Source organism: Euleptes europaea, chromosome 7 (assembly GCF_029931775.1).
Source record: "Euleptes europaea isolate rEulEur1 chromosome 7, rEulEur1.hap1, whole genome shotgun sequence".
Taxonomy (NCBI): Eukaryota; Metazoa; Chordata; class Lepidosauria; order Squamata; family Sphaerodactylidae; genus Euleptes; species Euleptes europaea.
In genome coordinates this window covers 81,424,067-81,442,568 of record NC_079318.1, presented here as the reverse complement: position 1 = coordinate 81,442,568, position 18,502 = coordinate 81,424,067, and the positions used below count along the sequence as shown (strand labels likewise).

The 18,502-nt window shown below is 47.9% G+C and overlaps 1 protein-coding gene across 8 annotated transcripts in view; it reads right to left on the bottom strand.

Annotated features, from left to right (window-relative positions):
• Positions 1-18,502, bottom strand: part of NRXN2 (neurexin 2) — a 393,602-nt gene that overhangs the window by 262,295 nt on the left and 112,805 nt on the right. The gene's annotated exons all lie outside the window — the stretch shown is intronic.

The following is an 18,502-nucleotide window of genomic DNA, read 5'->3' as shown; positions in this document are numbered from 1 at the left end:
TTCCAGATGCCTATGCAATTCAGACAGCCTAAAGCACAACAAGCCGGAGAAGGAGACAGGCAGGGAGCTCCATTTGCTGCGCTTTGAGTGGCTATTTCACTGCCTCCGGACCGTGCAAAACTCCCTCCGCCAACCCCCATCCCTTGTATATGCACAGCTGATGTGACTCTACCCAGTGAAATGTCCCTCTCCCCCTGACACCTGCCAATTAACTTGCCATCCTCTGGCGCATGGGAAACAAATTTTGCTGTCTTTTCCTCTTCCTTCCCTCCCACAATCATTGTGTCATTGAAAGCCATTTGCAGTCCAGGCCCCTTCAGGAAGGAAGGAAGAAAATGGGGGAGGGAGGGGGGGTTGCAGGCCAAGTCGATTCAATTTCAGAAAAGAGCCAGGTTTTTATCTTGTCCCTCAAACTGTCGCTGCATTAAAAATGGCCTGAGCTGCAGGCAGGGAGTTAGACGGTTGCTGAAACCAGGAAGGACGGCTAGCCCCGTTGGGGGTGAGCATGAAGAGACAGCGCAGAGAGAAAGTATGTGCCTGCGTACACGCACATGTAGGAATGTGATGTGCGCTCCAGGTCAATGTTCAGCTCACCCCCACTGGACATGTTTGGGGTCTGGATAAGAGGTGCTGTAGGGCTGCTTGAGAGACTTCGGCATGTGCCCCGTCCAGCCCTACTGAATCCTACTTGTTTTACTGATGGGAAATTTAAACTTGTGAATTTACTACTTGGATCAAGGAAACTTGGGTCTATCCTGATATTGTCACAGGACAAGCTGCTCTGCTTGCCTTCCCATCTGTGAAATGGGGTTCATTGTGATCCAATTCACACAGAGTTGTGAGACCAAGCCAAACAGAGGCTGCAAACGCCTATAAGAAGTGCTGCAGAGAACTTAGGTCATTTATGAATGGGAGTTTTACTTGAGGTTTGTTACTCGCTGGACCCACACTTTCCAGCTGGGAATCTCTGTACCAGCAGCCTCCAAGCTCAAAGCAAGTCCCCGCCCCTTTAAATGCTGCTTTGTAATTGGCTTACTTGTAGTGCTTACTGTGAGACAAAATCCCCCCCACAAACCCAATTGCCACATAAAAAAGCATTTTAAGAACAACAACATAAAAAACGGAGCAATCTGAAAGGGGCGGGGGAGAAATCCAAGCCTCAGTTTTTTAAAAAAATTCTTCTGCTCAGAAAGCTGCCCGGAAATATTTCAGTCCCCGACTCTGGACATGCTGCTTTGTAATTGGCTATGAGAGAAACCAAGCTTGGTGCCCTGCACTTTGCCTTATGCATGGGGATTTCACCCAGGCTTTGCTCAGGGAAGATGGAACAGTCAGGTTAACAGAGGAATGGGAAGAACCGGACATTGCGAGGGCTGGCAGCAAGGTCATCTCTAACGGACGGAAAACTCATGCATAGCTCCAAGGAACAACCAAGACTGGGGGCAAACATTAGTTAAAGTACCCATGTGTAAATGACCTTAGATCAGGGGTCTCAAAACTGCGGCTCCAGAGCCGCATGCGGCTCTTTGGCTCGTTGAGTGCGGCTCTCCGAACTTGGTTCGGAGCCCCTGCTCTTGCGCCCGCTCACACCGGCAGCCGGGCTGCGGAGCCGGCGCGCCTGAGAGAGAGAGCAGGCGAGCAGGTGCACTGTCTTCTCCCCCCACCATGGAGAATGGCCGGGTCCCCCTTTCCCTTGCCCTCAATGGTTGGGAGGCTAAAGCCTCCCCTCTAGCTGCGCGATTGCTGGGCGGGCGGCTCGACGGTTCCTGGCCCCCCCGCCTATCAGCTGTTGGGCGGGATGGGCTTCCTTTGGTAGACCTGGCCTTTGGCTGAGTCCCATTGGGAGGCCATGTCTACCCACTGGCTTCTATGGGCCTCCGGAGGCCAGGTCTACTGCCAAGAAAGCCAATGGGTAGACCTGGCCTCCCAATGGGATTCAGCCGGAGGCCAGGTCTACCAATAGGCTTTTATGGCGGTAGACCAGGCCTCCAGACGAGGACTCCGGACGGGGAGGGGGAAATGGCAGGGACTTACAATTTAATTTTTATCAATAAATAAGATCACTATTAAGTATGATATCAAGTTTTATTCAGTGTACCTATAGTTTAATTAAGACTTAAAACTTCAATTAAAGTTTATTAAGTTAATAAACAGTGTACCTACCTATATAGTTTAAGTTTAAGAAATTTGGCTCTCAAAAGAAATCTCAATCGTTGTACTGTTGATATTTGGCTCTTTTGACTAATGAGTTTGCCGACCCCTGCCTTAGATAGATGGACAGAAGATGCATATTAAGCCCTTATTAACTAACTCAATGGGTTGTCAGAATGTTGGGGTTCTTCCAGATGACTCAGAACACTATACTAGTCTCTATATATTACTAATATTCATTATTTATCCATGTACATGGTGCTTTATAGAGTTATGCAAGCAGAGAGAAAGAGACAAAGAAAGGCATCCCTTCCTCCAAAGAAACATACAATCTAGAATACAGGATGGGGAATACAACACAGGGAGCACAGGAAGAGACAAAGGAAAGCATGAATGTTCATATAGATGTTCATGGTAGCCAGAGCACCATGGATAAATGGGAGTCTTTATTCTAGCTTAAACTATTGCAAGAACAATGTGCTATTGGGTTGCTGACTCCTGTTTGGGAAATACCAACCAGAGTGGAGCCTGGAAAGGGTGGGGTGAGGGGAGGGACTTCAGCACAGTATTAATGCCATGGAGCCCACCCTCCAAAGCAGCCATTTTATCCAGGGGAACCAATCTCAGTAGTCTGGAGAACAGCTGTAATTCTGCGAGCTCTCCAGGCTGCATCTGGAAGTTCGCAACTGTACCTTTAAGATGCTACAACGCTCCTGTGTGTGTTTTGCTTCAACAGATTCACAGCTACCATTCTGGAACTATATGTCCCTGCATTGTGAAGGTATGTGAGGCACTCTGAAGACAGGAAATGTTATACAACTGCAAAACATAATTACTTAGACATTACTCATATACGGACTCACAGCACAATCCTATCTTCCAGTTAACACCCACTGAGTTACTACTTCAAGGGTTGTGAACTACAGCCACTTACAGATGTAAGAAGTGTTTTTATATTGGTATATATATGTAAGCATGCACAAATGTAAAACTACAAAATTATACCCATGATTTGGATCTGGGTCATGGGGAGGGGGCAGGTCCGGGGGCCCATAATGGCTCTCAGCAGTCCCCAGGAAGATCTGACAGAATACTTGAAGGCACATTGTGGGTTATTACAGAATGTTATCAGAGCATGGTTCAGTCAGAATTGCATCCAGGGCCATTTATGCAGAGTCAATTTTGATGCTTGCTCAAAGCTCTTTTTTAAAAATACAACCTTTAAAATGCCTATTCACGGTCCCGATGCAGAAGGAGACATTCCACCCCCCCACTTGCCTGCTCCTTCGTTCCTGTTTGCATAGCCATTAGCAACCACCGTGTGCATAGCTTAACGTGCAGCTGTGATTTTGCATGCTTCCTTGAGGGGATTCTTCAAGGTGGGGATGGAGCAAACACAAAAGGTGGCGTTAAGGGGGCTCTTAAGAAATGTGACGCAGATATGCACCGGCTTCGCAGTCACTTCCTGAATGACGGTTCACCATGAAAACCTCAAAAAAATATGGAGGGCAATTCAGCCTGGAATGCCCTGCTAATGATGAAGCATAAATGGTCATGACTTTCAGCAATTGCAGCCTGAGTACGTGGACAACTTGCTTAGGGAGGTTCAGCCTACCCCATCTATGCTCGATTCTTGGCCTTCTTGACCTAGTTCGGTTTGCTAGGTATGTGTGACTAGCTGGCTCCAGCAAGTGGTTAATGCTTAATTTAAGGAGGTTGTCATTTTGACTGTCTTGAAGGAGGCTGGCATGAAAAGTGCACCTTAGACCTAGCTAATGTTGATTGATGGCAAACATCTCTCTCTCTCTTTTAATATCAAAGCATTTGAACGAGTGGTGGCTGTTCATTTCCATGCTTTCATGGAGGAGATGAATCATGTCAATCAGGTTTTAAGACCCATACTTCCTATGTCCCCCTGACTGATTAAGAAGAAAGACATGGGGAGGGAGATTCGGTTGATTCTACTGGTATAGTGCCACCTGTCACTTTTGATTCATGGTATCTTTCTGGTCCAGTTGGAGAGCCAGTGTGGGGTAGTGGTTAAGAGCGGCTGACACTAATCTGGTTTGAAGTCTGCTGGGTGACATTGGGCCAGTCACAGAACTCTCTCAGCCTCACCTACCTCACAAGGTGTCTGTCGCGGGAAGAGGAAGGGAAGGCAATTGTAAGCTGTTTTGAGACTCCTTAAAGGTAGAGAAAAAGCAGGGTATAAAAACCAATTCTCCTCCTCCTCCTTTTATCTGAAATGGGTATTGGTGGTCCTACATTCTGCTGGTTCCCTTCCCACCTGGCTGACCAGTACCAGAAGGTGGTGCTAGGGTGTTTCTTCGTGATTGTGACACTAATGTTGTGGGGTCCCAGAGGTCTGATCTTGTCCCCTATGCTTTTTAACATCTACATGAAATCCCTGGGAAAAGTTGTCTGAAGATTTAGAGGTAAATGCTGACAACACACTCCTCTATTTCTCCTTTTCAAGAGAGGCAGTAGAAGTTCTGAACTGGTGGAGTCAGTATTAGGCTGGATGATGTCCAATAAACTGAAGCTCAATCAAGACAAGACTCAGGAGCTGTTGCTTAATACTGGTGCCAGTTGAGGAATCAGGAGTCAGCCTGTTCTGATGGGGTTGGCACTCCCCCGGAAAATTGTGTTTGCAGCTTTGATGGGTGACATTGGATCTGCTACTATAGAGATGCTCATTGAAGTTAATCTGCTACTATAGAGATGCTCATTGAAGTTAATCTATGTTGGGTATGATATTAAACCAACTTTATTTAGTTTGCCAGGGATTCCCCCTTTGAAAAAGCAACATTTGGCCAATTATCCTATTGGCACTATTATGATTTCATCCATGCTTGAATACTGTAACACATCGTAAGTGGAGCTGACTTGGGAGACTGTTAAAAACATTCTATTAGGGCAGAATGCAGCAATAAGGTTGCTGAATGCTACACCTGCAGAAAACACATCTTGCAAACTGTTGATTAGTTTCCAAGCACAATTCAAAGTCCTGGTGCTCATCTTTAAAGCCCTACGCTGTCTGGGACCGAGGCACACCAAGGGCTCCTTCCTCCAATATGATGCTACCCTTGCACTAAAGATCTGCACCTAGATCTCTCTTGGTGAGCTCCCATTCACAGAAGTGAAAAAGATCGCAGTAGTGGCATCCTACCTGTGGAACATCCTCCCCACTGCCATTTGCCTAGTACCTTCTCGTTTAGGAGCCAGGTGAAAAAGTTTTTTCTTTTCCCAGAATAAGTAGGGGCCCCCTCTTTTCTTTCCAAATCTGGCTTTTCCAAAGAGGGGCTCAACTGGCAAACCAACTCATGTTGGTTTAACGCCACCACGACCCTCTTCTCAACCACAGTTCCTCTTTTAAACCGCAAGGTTCTTTTCCTGCTGCTTTTAAAATCTCCTGCTACATATTTTAGTCAATTCTAATTACCTGCTGCTAATCGGATCGGTTTTTTAAACAGTTTTTAATTTGAACTTTAATTGTTGTTTTACCGATCGTGTTGCTATTAGATTAATTATTGCTTTGTTCACTGCCTCAAGAGCTGAACGCTGACAGGCGACATAAAAATTATATATCTCTATGGAAATAAATAAGAGCTCAGTCTGGGTCTGAAGCCAGCTATAGTGCGTTGCCTGATTACTGGAAGCTGCCATTTTGGCTGGGTAGACTCCATCCCACTTCAGTGCTGCCCTTGTGTCCGATGTCTCCCTCACCATTAGGAAGGATACCCTTGTCCACCTCTTCCTGGTCTCCTTGGGTGAGCTCTGCTTTTTTTCACTCCTGCAGACACACCACCTTGGGTTCTGACTAGCTAGGACTGGACTAGGGTTGCCAACCTCCAGGTGGGGCCTGGAGATCTCCTGTAATTACAACTGATCTCCAGATGATTGGGATCAGTTCCCCAGGAGAAAATGGCTGCTTCAGAAGGTGGACTCTATGGCATTATAATCCTGCTGAGGTTCCTTCCCTCCCAAAACGCCGCTCTCCCCAGCAGCAGTTTTATTCTCTATTCCTCGTCTAATTATGGCCAGGGTGAAATTTGCCTTTTTCACAGCAGCCGCACACTGGGTTGACATCTTCACCGGGCGATCCACTCCCACTCCAAGATCCTTTTCTTGGTCTATTGCTGCCAGTACAGATCCCACCAGTGTATATGTGACTGGACAACAACAGTGCAGAAAGTTCCCATTGCTAATATGGGTCTTCTCAGAGCCCCCCTCTCCAGTTAACCTCATAACTTAGGCAGTTTCCACACAGGGGGCATGAAGAGATGCCCTGCTGTGGAAGCAGCAGCAAGCAGGGATGGCATCCATACACCCTGCCCCACACCATTCACTGCTGTCCACACCCAAGATATCCAGACCCTCCCTCTAAAACTGGAACATTGCTCCTGCAAACTCCTCCCTATGCAGTTAACCAGAACACAAGGAGGTTCACCATAGAGACAGAGGAGGCCATACCTCAAAGCATGACTCCAGCATATGTCTCCCACTCTACCCAGCATGGTGTATAAGTTAAGAGCAGTGGTTTGGAGAGGTGGAGTCTGATCTGGAGAACCAGGTTTTATTCCCCACTCCTCCACATGAGCGGCAGAGGCTAATCTGGTGAACTGGATTTGTTTCCCCACTCCTCCACATGAAGCCAGCTGGGTAACTTGGGCTAGTCACACTCTCTCAGCCCCACCTACCTCACAGGGTGTCTGTTGTGGGGAGGGGAAGGGAAGGTGATTGTAAGCTTGTTTCATTCTCCCTTAAGTGGTAGAGAAAGTCAGCATATAAAAACCAACTCTTCTCCTCCTCCTCCTTAGTGTGGGAAAGCTTCATGTGATCTTAACCATAGTCAGTCAACAGGGTGTAGCAATGTTGGTCACCAATGGGACACAATACATATGCACTCAGCTCCTACTGGTCATAAATCCCCATACGTTTGTGGCTGAACAACAGCATCCCATTCTGAAGGACAACTCCTTCCATGGGATTAGTGACCAGCAACAGGTGAATCACCAGATCTGGACATCAAGGGGGCCGCCATCTAAGGATAAGGTCTCCAACACGAGTGTGTGGCACTCAGTCATTCACTCACTGGTCCCTGCTGAGCACACAGGAAAAAATATCCAGACGGATATGTGTCATTGTCCTTGTGTACCTGTAGACAGGTACAGAGGCAGGGATGGCACCATACAAACAACACTTACAATGGGTGATTGGATTGCTTCCCATCTTGTCCTTCCTGTGTCTCCCAAGACTGTATGACAGACAGAAATGCAACAGATACTGCTATAGCCAGCATGAAGTTACAGTGAGTATAACTATACTCTTGATCCCCAGTCTCTCCTGTTGCTACACAGGAGTCATGCATGAACTGGGGAAACCACATCTCTGTATACTGCAGTTGGAACTCTCCCCCCACAACATAGCTACTGTTCTAAAATAAGATGTCATTCCTCCAGCTGCGTTGCCGTCATGCTAGTTAGCAGTCGCCCTCTTTCTCCCCCTTCAACACTCTATGCCCCCATGTTGCTGACTTCAGGAGGGGGTCTACCACAGGCCCGAGCTAAGCCATTAGACGATCTGCAGAGTGATAAGGTGAAACCAGCAGCTCCCTGCTGGTTGCTAGAGCCTGCGACTCACACTATTGCTGGCGTGATAATAAACCAAGTGCGGGGGGGAGCGGTGGAGAACCTGCTGAGACCACAACCAGCATGCTCTGGCAGCCAACCACAGAAACATGTGGCTAGGTAAGATGATAAAGCTGGCCAAACCGACAATATGCACCCCGAGGCCTGTTAAGAGCCAAGTACAGGTTGAGAATCCCTTATCCGAACTGCTTGGGACCAGAAGTGATCCGTATTTCAGATCTTTCTGTTATTTTGGAATATTTTGGAATTTTTGCATATACATAATGAGATATCTTGGAGGTGGGACCCAAGTCTAAACACAAAAATTCATTTATGTTTTATGTATGTATCTACTTATACATATAGCCTGAATGTATTTAAACAATATTTTAAATAATTTTGTGTACAATGAAGAAGAAGAAGAGTTGGTTTTAATATGCCAATTTTCTCTACTACTTAAGGAAGAATCAAACCGCTTACAATCGCCTTCCCTCCCCCTCCGTACAACAGACACCCAATGAGGTAGGTGGGGCTGAGAGAGCTCAAAGAGAGCTGTGACTAGCCCAAGGTCACTCAGCTGGCTTCATGTGTAGGAATGGGGAAAAAAATCCAGTTCACCAGATTAGCCTCCTCCGCTTATGTGGAGGAGTGGGGAATCAAACCTGGGAATCAAACCTGCTCATGTGGAGGAGTGGGGAATCAAACCAGGACACTGCTTTATTAGGTTGATACCTACACACATAGTATATGAGAGACTTATACTAACCAGTATTACAACAAGAACCTATTATACCAGATGTTTGAATAATTGGGAATAGAATTTACAACATATACACATGCCTGGTTGGGTTTGAACTGTTTGTATTTGTATTCATTAATGTATTTCTGTAAATGTGTGCAGGCTTAACAAAGGGTTTTAATTAACCGCTGATGAAGGCCCCATAGACCGAAATGCGTTTGGTATGTGGTTACAGTTATCAACCTCAGGAAATGCCATTGTGCTATTTTAATGCTTTTAAATAATTTTAACTTTTACATAGCGCTTCTAATAAATTATACTTTCAGTATTTATACATAGACTTATATATATTGTCTTTTCACCCAACCTTGGGTACCCGGCCTGTGAGTAAGGCCTGCATGCTGGCTCAAAAGGTCCATTTTTCGGATCAGTCCAGGTATCGGATGTCCGGATAAGGGATAACCTGTAATTATCAGGACAGGGTGGTCGACCCATGCAAGGCACTAGGAGTCATACAGACTGTGTCTCTTCCCGCCTTTTCTGCTTAGAGACTAGTGTTGCTTTCACACATGCTGAATTATCCACTTTCAATGCACTTTAACGATCGTTTTCAAGTGGATTTTGCCGTTTCACACAGGAAAATCCAGCTTCAAAGTGCATTGAAAGTGGATTGAAAGTGCATCATTTGGCATGTATGAAAGAGCCCGCGCATCAGGGGTTGAACACGGGACCTCACCTATGCCACACCTGCACTGTCCCACTGGGCTTGGGTCTATATAAGACCCCCTCGCCAAGTTTTGTACAATAAAATTGGGTTCATACAGGGCTGGAAGGAGGTAAGGTAAGAGCAGTAAGAGAATGTAGCAAGCTTGCCCCTGTGAGATTACAAATGCCCCATGGTGTGGTTTTTGCCTCCTTACGGTTGTTTGGTTAGGATGTTGCTTTGTGGAGTGCATTACTAACGTGGGGGTTTGCTGTGCAATAATGTGATTTGCAGGCAGCCGTGAACAGAAGAGCCCTGCTGAATCAGAGCAGGTGGTCCATCTAGTCCAGCATCCTGTTCCACAAAGTGGCCAACCAGTTGTCCTGGAGGGCCAACAAACAGGACACAGAGGCCAAGGCCTTCCCCTGATGTTGCCTCCTATCACTGGCATTCAGTGGTTTACTGCCTCTGAAGGTGGAGGTTCCCTTTAGTAACCATGGCTAGAAGCCACTGGTAGACCCGCCCTCTATGAATCTGTCTAACCCCTTTTTAAAGCCACCTGCTCTTGGGGCCATCACTACGTCCACTGGCAGTGAGCTCCAGCGCATTCCTGAGGAAGGGGGCCGAATCCCCTTAGGAGGAGGTGTGACCTCGCTGCCAGCGTAAGTGCATCTAAACATGGATTAAGACGCACTTATGCTGCCGGCGAGGGCAGTTACACCAGTGCCCGAGCACCGTGGAGCCGCACCTCACCCCTCCGCCGGTACAGACTCTCCGTGGTGCAGGCCACGGCGTAGAATGGCCACGCTGGTACAGGGGGGCGTTCCCGGGGCGGGGGTAGGAGCCGCCAGTTAGGCGGCTTCCTATCCCCGTTTGGCCTATTACGCCAGCACTGGGAACAGCGGTGCTGCGCCTGTTTTTCAGCTTTTAGCCCCATTGAAAACAAAAAAAAAAAGCCTTTTCAAGGCTTTTTTTGTTCTCGCGGCGTGAGCGGGACAGCTTAGGAGGTGGCGCTCACCTCTTCCCCGCCACCCCTACACACCGCCAGCTCAGGAATGGGTTGTTAGTAAACAAAAAGTACTTCCTTTGGTTTGTCCTGAATTTATTACCCATCAGCTTCATTGGGTGTCCCAATGTTCTATTAGTAGAAAAGAGCAAGAGTCCAGCAGAGTCCAGCAGCACCTTCAAGAGTAACAAAATTTCTGGCAGGATATGAGCTTTCGGGAGCCACAACACACTTCTTCAGATACCTTCAGACTCTTGCTCTTTTCTACTGTATCCACAGACTAACCCATTGTGATTTATCTCCAATATTTTAGTATTACAGAAGAAGGAAAAAAGTTCTCTCTATCCAGTTTCTCCACCCCATGCGTAATTCTGATAGTGGAGTTACCCTGAATGTGGTGGGAGTGGTTGTCGGGATTATTATTTTACCACTTATTTCTATTTTCTATTGATATGGCTTTGCTTTCCTATACACTCTCCTGGGAGAGTACGGCACTGCAACTAAATGAAGCTTATATCATGCTGGCATAACTGTGGGGCACAGGCAGCAAGCACAGCAGGGCTGTAGGATTACCTTGCTCCTTACTCACCAGGAGATCAATACTGTTAAGGTATTTCCATTTGAGCTGGCTGAAACTTGGTGCACATGTAGTCCACAACATCCTGGTTATTACAGAGGCCCCAAATTGGGACATTTCTAATACTCTCCCTCAAACACGAGGGCATGACATTCCTAAATAAATAAACAAATTGTATCCTAGTTCTTTGAGGTACTTCCACACAACCCAAAAAGTTGAAATTGGCTGTACACAGTTACTACGGAAGTTGGAGAAAGGGTTTTTTCCCTGGATTTCAGAAAAGGAGTAACATTACTGAATTCTGAATGATGTGCAAGTACTTCCACGTCTTCCTGAAAACTGCAAACCAAGGCAAGAGATTCAAAGAGGAGGAGGAGGAGGAGGAGGAGGAGGAGAAGAAGAAGAAGAAATATGCCGACTTTCTCTACCACTTAAAGGAAACTCAAACCGGCTTACAATCACCTTCCCCTCCCCACAACAGGCACCCTGAGAGGTGGGTGGGGCTGAGAGAGTGTGACTGGCCCAAGGTCACCCAGCTAGCTTCATGTATGGTAGCGGGGAAACAAATCCAGTTCACCAGATTAGTCTCCGCTGCTCATGTGGAGGAGTGGGGAATCAAACCCGGTTCTCCAGATCAGACTCCACCACTCCAAACCACCGCTCTTAACCACTACACCACTACAAAAGGAAGTATTTCTTCACACAACGCATAGTTAAATTGTGGAACTCTCTGTCTCAGGATTTGGTGATGGCTGCCAACTTGGAAGGCTTTAAGAGGGGAGTGGACATGTTCGTGGAGGACTACTCCTCCATGGCTCTGTCATTATATTAGGTGCTGTGGATAATGCTGCTGCAGTCGTCTTGTTTGTGGGCTTCCTAGAGGCACCTGGTTGGCCACTGTGTGATCGGACTGCTGGACTTGATGGACCTTGGTCTGATCCAGCATGGCCTTTCTTATGTCCTTATCCCCCGGATTCGATAGGTATTCTGATAGTGGAAGGCTACAAAAAGTGCCATCTGAGGAGAGAGGGGATTCCATTTGCATATTTCTATGAGTGCGAACGTACACGCTGAGACTCTGTATCGGCTTTTGTGCCTATAGAGTGCAGCACAAGGAAGGAACGTGTTTGGCCACGTCCTGTAGACAGAATGTGCATCTCACATCTCAGAGATGGGTGGCACGTTTTGGTGTGATAGCGCCACATCTAAGAGCAGTGCGAGAAGCTGGGTTGGGTTTGTTTGTTTTGCTCTGGCTGGGTGGAGGCAGCGGAAGTCAGTTCTTCCCATCTAGTCAGTCTGAGTGAAGAGAGGCATGTTCCTTCTCAAGGGTCAGCCACAAGTGGATGCCTTCTAAACAAGGAAGAGCCATACAGGGGAGGAGGGCAACAAGGATGGTGAGGGGTCTGGAGACCAAGTCCTATGAGGAAAGGTTGAAGGAGCTGGGTATGTTTAGCCTGAAGAGGAAGAGGTGATATGATAACCATCTTCAAGTACTTGAAGGGCTGTCATATAGAGGAGGGTGCCGAGTTGTTTTCTGTTGCTCCAGAAGGTCATACCAGAACCAACGGGTTGAAATTAAATCAAAAGAGTTTCTGTCTAGACCAGGGGTCGGCAAACTCATTAGTCAAAAGAGCCAAATATCAACAGTACAAAGTTTGAGATTTCTTTTGAGAGCCAAATTTCTTAAACTATATAGGTAGGTACACTGTTTATTAACTTAATAGACTTTAATTACAGTTTTAAGTCTTAATTAAACTATAGGTACACTGAATAAAACTTGATATCATACTTAATAGTGATCTTATTAATTGATAAAAATTAAATTGTAAGTCCCTGCCATTTCCCTCTTCCTGTCTGGAGTCCTCGTCTGGAGGCCTGGTCTACCGCCATAAAAGCCTATTGGTAGACCTGGCCTCCGGCTGAGTCCCACTGGGAGGCCAGGTCTACCCATTGGCTTTCTTGGCAGTAGACCTGGCCTCCGGAGGCCCATAGAAGCCAATTGGTAAACCTGGCCTCTGAAGGGGAACTTTTTCCCTCCTCGGAGTCCAGGTCTATCGCCAAGAAAGCCAGTGGGGAGACATGGCCTCCCAAAGGGACTCAGCCGGAGGCCAGGTCTACCAAAGGAAGCCCGCCCCGCCCAACAGCTGATAGGCGGGGGGGGCCAGGAACCGCTGAGCCGCCCGCCCAGCAATCGCGCGGCTAGAGGGAGGGGAGGCTTTAGCCTCCCAACCATTGAGGGCAAGGGAAAGGGGGACCCGGCCATTCTCCATGGCGGGGGGGGGGGAGACAGCGTGCCCGCTCTCTCTCTCTCTCAGTCGCGCTGGCTCCGCAGCCCGTCTGCCAGCGCAAGCGGGCGCAAGAGCAGGGGCTCCGAACCAAGTTCGGAGAGCTGCACTCAACAGGCCAAAGAGCCGCATGCGGCTCAGGAGCCGCAGTTTGCAGACCCCTGGTCTAGACATTAGGAAGAATTTTCTAACAGTTAGAGCGGTTCCTCAGTGGAACAGGCTTCCTCGGGAGGTGGTAAGCTCTTCCCTGGAGGTTTTTAAGAAGAGGCTAGATGGCCATCTGTCAGCAATGCTGATTCTGTGACCTTAGGCAGATCATGAGAGGGAGGGCATCTTGGCCATCTTCTGGGCATGGAGTAAGGGTCACTGGGGTGTGTGGTGGGGGGAGGTAGTTGTGAATTTCCTGCATTGTGCAGGGGGTTGGACTAGATGACCCTGGTGGTCCCTTCCAACTCTATGACTCTATGATTCTAGGGCGAACACTGATCCTCATGGAAAGATTCCTTCTAAGTCCCTCTCATATCACCCAGGCCCAACGCAAAAATTCTATGAAAACAAACTGCACAGTTTGGATGGCTCCCTGGACACCCATGGTGACTGGGGCCTCCATAATTTTGTCTCCCTGGTGCTCCCCCCTCTCCCAGTGGCTCAGGACCTACACTGAGTAATGCCCTGCCCACAGTTGTGTTCTCTGAGCCTTAACTTCAGCCTGAGAGGGAACATGGTGACAGTTAGTGGGACAGATTTAAGCATCCCCCCAAGGAGACTTCCGCCAACTTAAGTGGCTCTTCCGCCAATGGAAGAGCGACTAAAGCAGGAGGAAGATTCATTAGGCTTGAAGAAAGCTTCAAACTTTGCTCATAGTAGTGTAGGAGTGGTAGGATCCACCCCACTGTGGAATTTGAGGTAGTTTGCTTTGTCCATTTTATACATTATACTGTTTCTCTAACTGTTCAGGAGGGCTGTTTTTATAAAGGGGACAGAGACATAATTAAAGTCTCTGAAATTTCCCCCCCTAATGTTGTGGTCCACTTTTGTTTCACTGTATGTATTAATACTGTTTAGTTCATCAGGCTAATTTGGTAATCGGGTTTTATGGCGCAGCTGATTATACCGGTTAGATTGCATTGTTTTTAGTGGTGTGACCCACCTCGACTCTCAGTGAGAAAGATGGACTATAAATGAATAATAAATCAATACATACATTTCTCAGGTGTGTGAAATAGCTGGTTGTTGCTATCTGAGGGTGAAAGAAAAGAACTCGCATGTCTTCAGAGACACTCTCTTCTTTATGAGAAATTCCAAGGTGCAGCTGAGATTCTATTTTACTGCATTTTTATCCTTCTCTTCCAAATAGCTCAGGGTGATATACATTATCCTCCTCCATTCTGTTCCCACAACAGCCCTGTAAGGTAGGCCAGGCCGAGAAGGAATGACTAGTTCAAAGATGCCCAGAAAGTTTCCTGGCAAGTAGGGACATGAAGCTCAGTCTCTTGGGTCCTAATCCAGCACTCTAACTGTGACGCCTCACTGGCTGTCTATAGAGGTTCTTCAGCTGTCCTCTTCTGCAGCTGCTTTCAGGGGTAATCGTTCTAAAAGCTCCTGCAAAGATGTAACAGCAGAGGGGTCTTGCCGCCAGCCGTCCTGGGGTGTCAGCAGAAAGAGAAGGCAGCTCCCTTCCTTGTCCTTTTCTCTTGCCGCCACCCCCAATCGCTAAGCTTCAAAACTGCTGGGTCAGGGGGTCTGTCCTGGCGAGAGATAAATCGTCCCGAGGTCCGTTCCAGCACGGCTGGAGCTGGGAATGCTATTAATTCACTGCTAACCCGAGGCCCTCTCCCCGGCTGGCTCCCAACCAACAGGCTTCTTGCCACCGTAAGCAGTTTTCGCTTCCTCAGCTCAGTGACCTTGGGGTTGCCGCCATCCCTCTCAATCCAACCGAGCCCCCAAACACTGACCTTCCCGGCTAAAAATAAATAATTTTTTTTTTAAGAAACCGTTTGGCAAGAGGAAGGAATAAGCAAACCAGAACCCAAAACAATGAGGAAAGAAAAGGTAGGATGGAAGATCTCAAAACAAACAAACATACAAGCAGACTGATAGAAAAAGAAGAGACCCAACCCTGGGGACAGACAGATCCATCCTGGGATCCCTTCTAAGGTGGCATGGGATCCTGTCTGCAACTCACAGGCACCCAGCAGTGTACAACCTGGGAGTTGCTCGCTGGGCATTTTTCTGAGATCCTGGGTTGCCTGTAGTGTTGAGTTATGCCTCGGGGGGGGGGGTGTTCAGGAGAGATGGGGAAGGCACTGAAGCAACTGTCTCCTCAGTCCAACATCCTGTTCACTCAAAAGTAAGCCTTACTAGTCTGAGATCAGACTACTACTTTAATTTGAAGTGGGATATTGCTAAAGAACTGGAGCTTCTGAGCCTATATGTTTTTCCGTTTGAGGAATAACCTGGGCGGCGGGGGGTGGGGGGGCAGTTTCCAATCAATGAAATTGCTCAATTACCACCACCACCACCACCACCACTACCACACACACAAAAAAAAACCTGTACAACCCCAGCCCAAATTAGGACCTCATAAAGCTTCCATTAGCATTTATAAATATTGGGAGGCTCCGGTTTGACCCTAACATCTAAAATGGTCATGAAGAAGACGTGGCTTCTGAACATGTGCAGAATGCTTTCCCCCTCCGCTGAAGAAGAAGAGTTGGTTTTTATATGCCGACTTTCTCTACTACTTATTGAAGACTCAAACCGGCTTACCACTTATGGAAGACTCAAACCGACTTACTCCCTTCCCCTCCTCACGACAGACACCCTGTGAGGTGGGTAGGGCTGAGAGCTGTGACTAGCCCAAGGTCACCCAGCTGGCTTCGTGTGTAGGAGCGGTGAAACAAATCCAGTTCACCAGATTAGCCTCTGCCGCTCACGTGGAGGAGTGGGGAATCAAACCCGGTTCTCCAGTTGAGACTCCACCACTCCAAACCACCACTCTTAACCACTACACCATGCTGGCTCTTCCTTTAATAAATGAATTTAGCGAGAGCTCCATCCCAGGGCCTGTTTCTGGTATCCTTCATCTCCCTTGCCCTCCCCCTTAATAATAATAAAGGCACCGCTGATTATGACCTTCTACAGAATAACACCAGCATCAGAAACGAGAGGAGGAAAATTGAGACCTATCCAACTCCGTGGCACACTGAGTCCAGATGAAAGTAATTTTCATCAAATCCTCCACCACTGGCCTGCCGGCCTGCCTTTCCTTCCTCATCTCCCTGCTCCAAGTCGCTGCTGCTACCACGACACTTGCATCCACTACGATACACATCAACATGCCCAGGGACGAACAGGCAGCTAAACTAATTTCACAACAGTTTGCACATGACTTGCTAAGGCCACACAGTGTACCAGAGGGGGTCCTACCGCTAGCAAGAGTAGCGGGAGCTGGTGAGGATAGGAAAAAGTAGCCAAGAGGGAATCCGCGAAGCCCCTGGGTGGGTGGGGAAAGCAGTCCCTGTCAATCAGACACTGGCACCTGGTAATTCGAGGATGTAGGGCTGATTCCGGAGAAGCAGGTGGAGGTGCCAGGGTCTCTCTCACTGCAAAGACCCATAAGCCATAGGAGGGAGAGGGAAAAGGCAAGGAGCAGAGGCTGCAGAAAAGGAAGAATGGGTATCTCTGTCTCTAGCACTTTTCATTGTGGACATGTACTTGGTGCACCTTTCACCTTATTCCTCTATAACGAAAAGGACTAGACTAGCTTAAAATAATAACTGGGAGGTCAGAAGAATTAATAGGGATGGTTCTTCCCTTTCGGACACTGGACAGCTAGGGACCAGGGTGGATGGAGGGCACCATCTCCTCCCATACTATCCAGCCTGCCAGTTAAGACCTGCCTCTCAAGCCCTGCTGTCTGTGTCTCCGCTTTCAGAGTTGCGGTGGGTGCTGACTAGCGACATGGCATTTTCTGTGATGGCACCTTGCCTTTGGAACACTCTCCCCCCTTTGGGGGCTGGCCTGGTGCCTACTTTAGTTTCTATCAGGTGCCAGGCTAAAGCACATCTTTTTGCCCTAGGGGTTTTATCGTTATCAGCTTTTAAATGGTCTGGATAGTTTTTGTTCCTGCGTATGTATAATGGCTTGCGTTTTATACTGAAGTTTTTAATTGTAAGCCGCCTCCAGCAAGACTCTGAAGAAGAAGAAGAGTTGGTTTTTATATGCCAACTTTCTCTACCGCTTAAGGAAAAATCAAACTGGCTTACAATCACCTTCCCTTCCCCTCCCCACAACAGACACCCTGTGAGGTAGGTGGGGCTGAGAGAGCTGTGATTAGCCCAAGGTCACCCAGCTGGCTTCATGTGGAGGAGAGGGGAAACAAATCCACCAGATTAGCCTCCGCCGCTCATGTGGAGGAGTGGGGAATCAAACCCGGTTCTCCAGATCAGACTCCACCGCTCCAAACCACCGCTCTTAACCACTACACCACGCTGGCGGCACAGAAATTATATTCTAAGCGTGGAACTTCTCACCCACAGACAGTGCAAAGGTGTTTTGACTGCAGCCCTTTTAAAAAAGACTGCATCAGGACAGACTGGGGAAAGATCACAGCAAAGAGCAGAAAACCCAACAGTGAACGATTAAGGGGAGGTGATGTCATATGGATGCACCAAAAAACAACCACCACCACCCTGCTCTAGTCTGGATGCCAAACTGAAGCAAAACCTCTATGTGGAAACAACCTGCGACATGTCCTGCTCATACACGCAAGCACCAAAATCCATGCTGCATGGGGGGGGGGCACACTATTATCTAGGCGTGGCTCGCACGTTCATGTTCTCCACCTCCAGCACAAAAGCCTGTCAGCCTTGAACAAAGTTTCCCGCTCTGAGCCCGACACTTTTATCGTAAGAATATGCTTGCCTCCCCACAGAGCGAAAGCAAGCTGACTTCGTCCCAAGCGCATGGCATGGACCTCAAGGCGGATGTGTGGAGCAGAACATTTTAAATGGAACAAATTTGCTGTTTTCTTTCCCTTCTCAGGGCCTGCAGCAGAGAACTAGCAAAATATTCACGCCAGCCATCACTCCCCCTTTTCTCTCTCTCTCTCTCCCCACCCCTTTTCTTGGCTCTCTTTCCTCTAGCCAGAGTGGCAAGAGACAGCATGGTGTAGTGGTTAAGAGCGGTAGATTTGGAGCAGGGGACTCTAATCTGGAGAACTGCGTTTGATTCCCCACTCCTCCAAATGAGTGGTGGACGCTAATCTGGTGAACTAGGTTGGTTTCGCCACTCCTACACGTGAAGCCAGCTGGGCGACCTTGGGCTCGTCACAGCTTACAGCTCTCTCAGCCCCACCTACCTCACAGGGTGTCTGTTGTTGGGAGGGGAAGGTGATTGTAAGCCAGTTT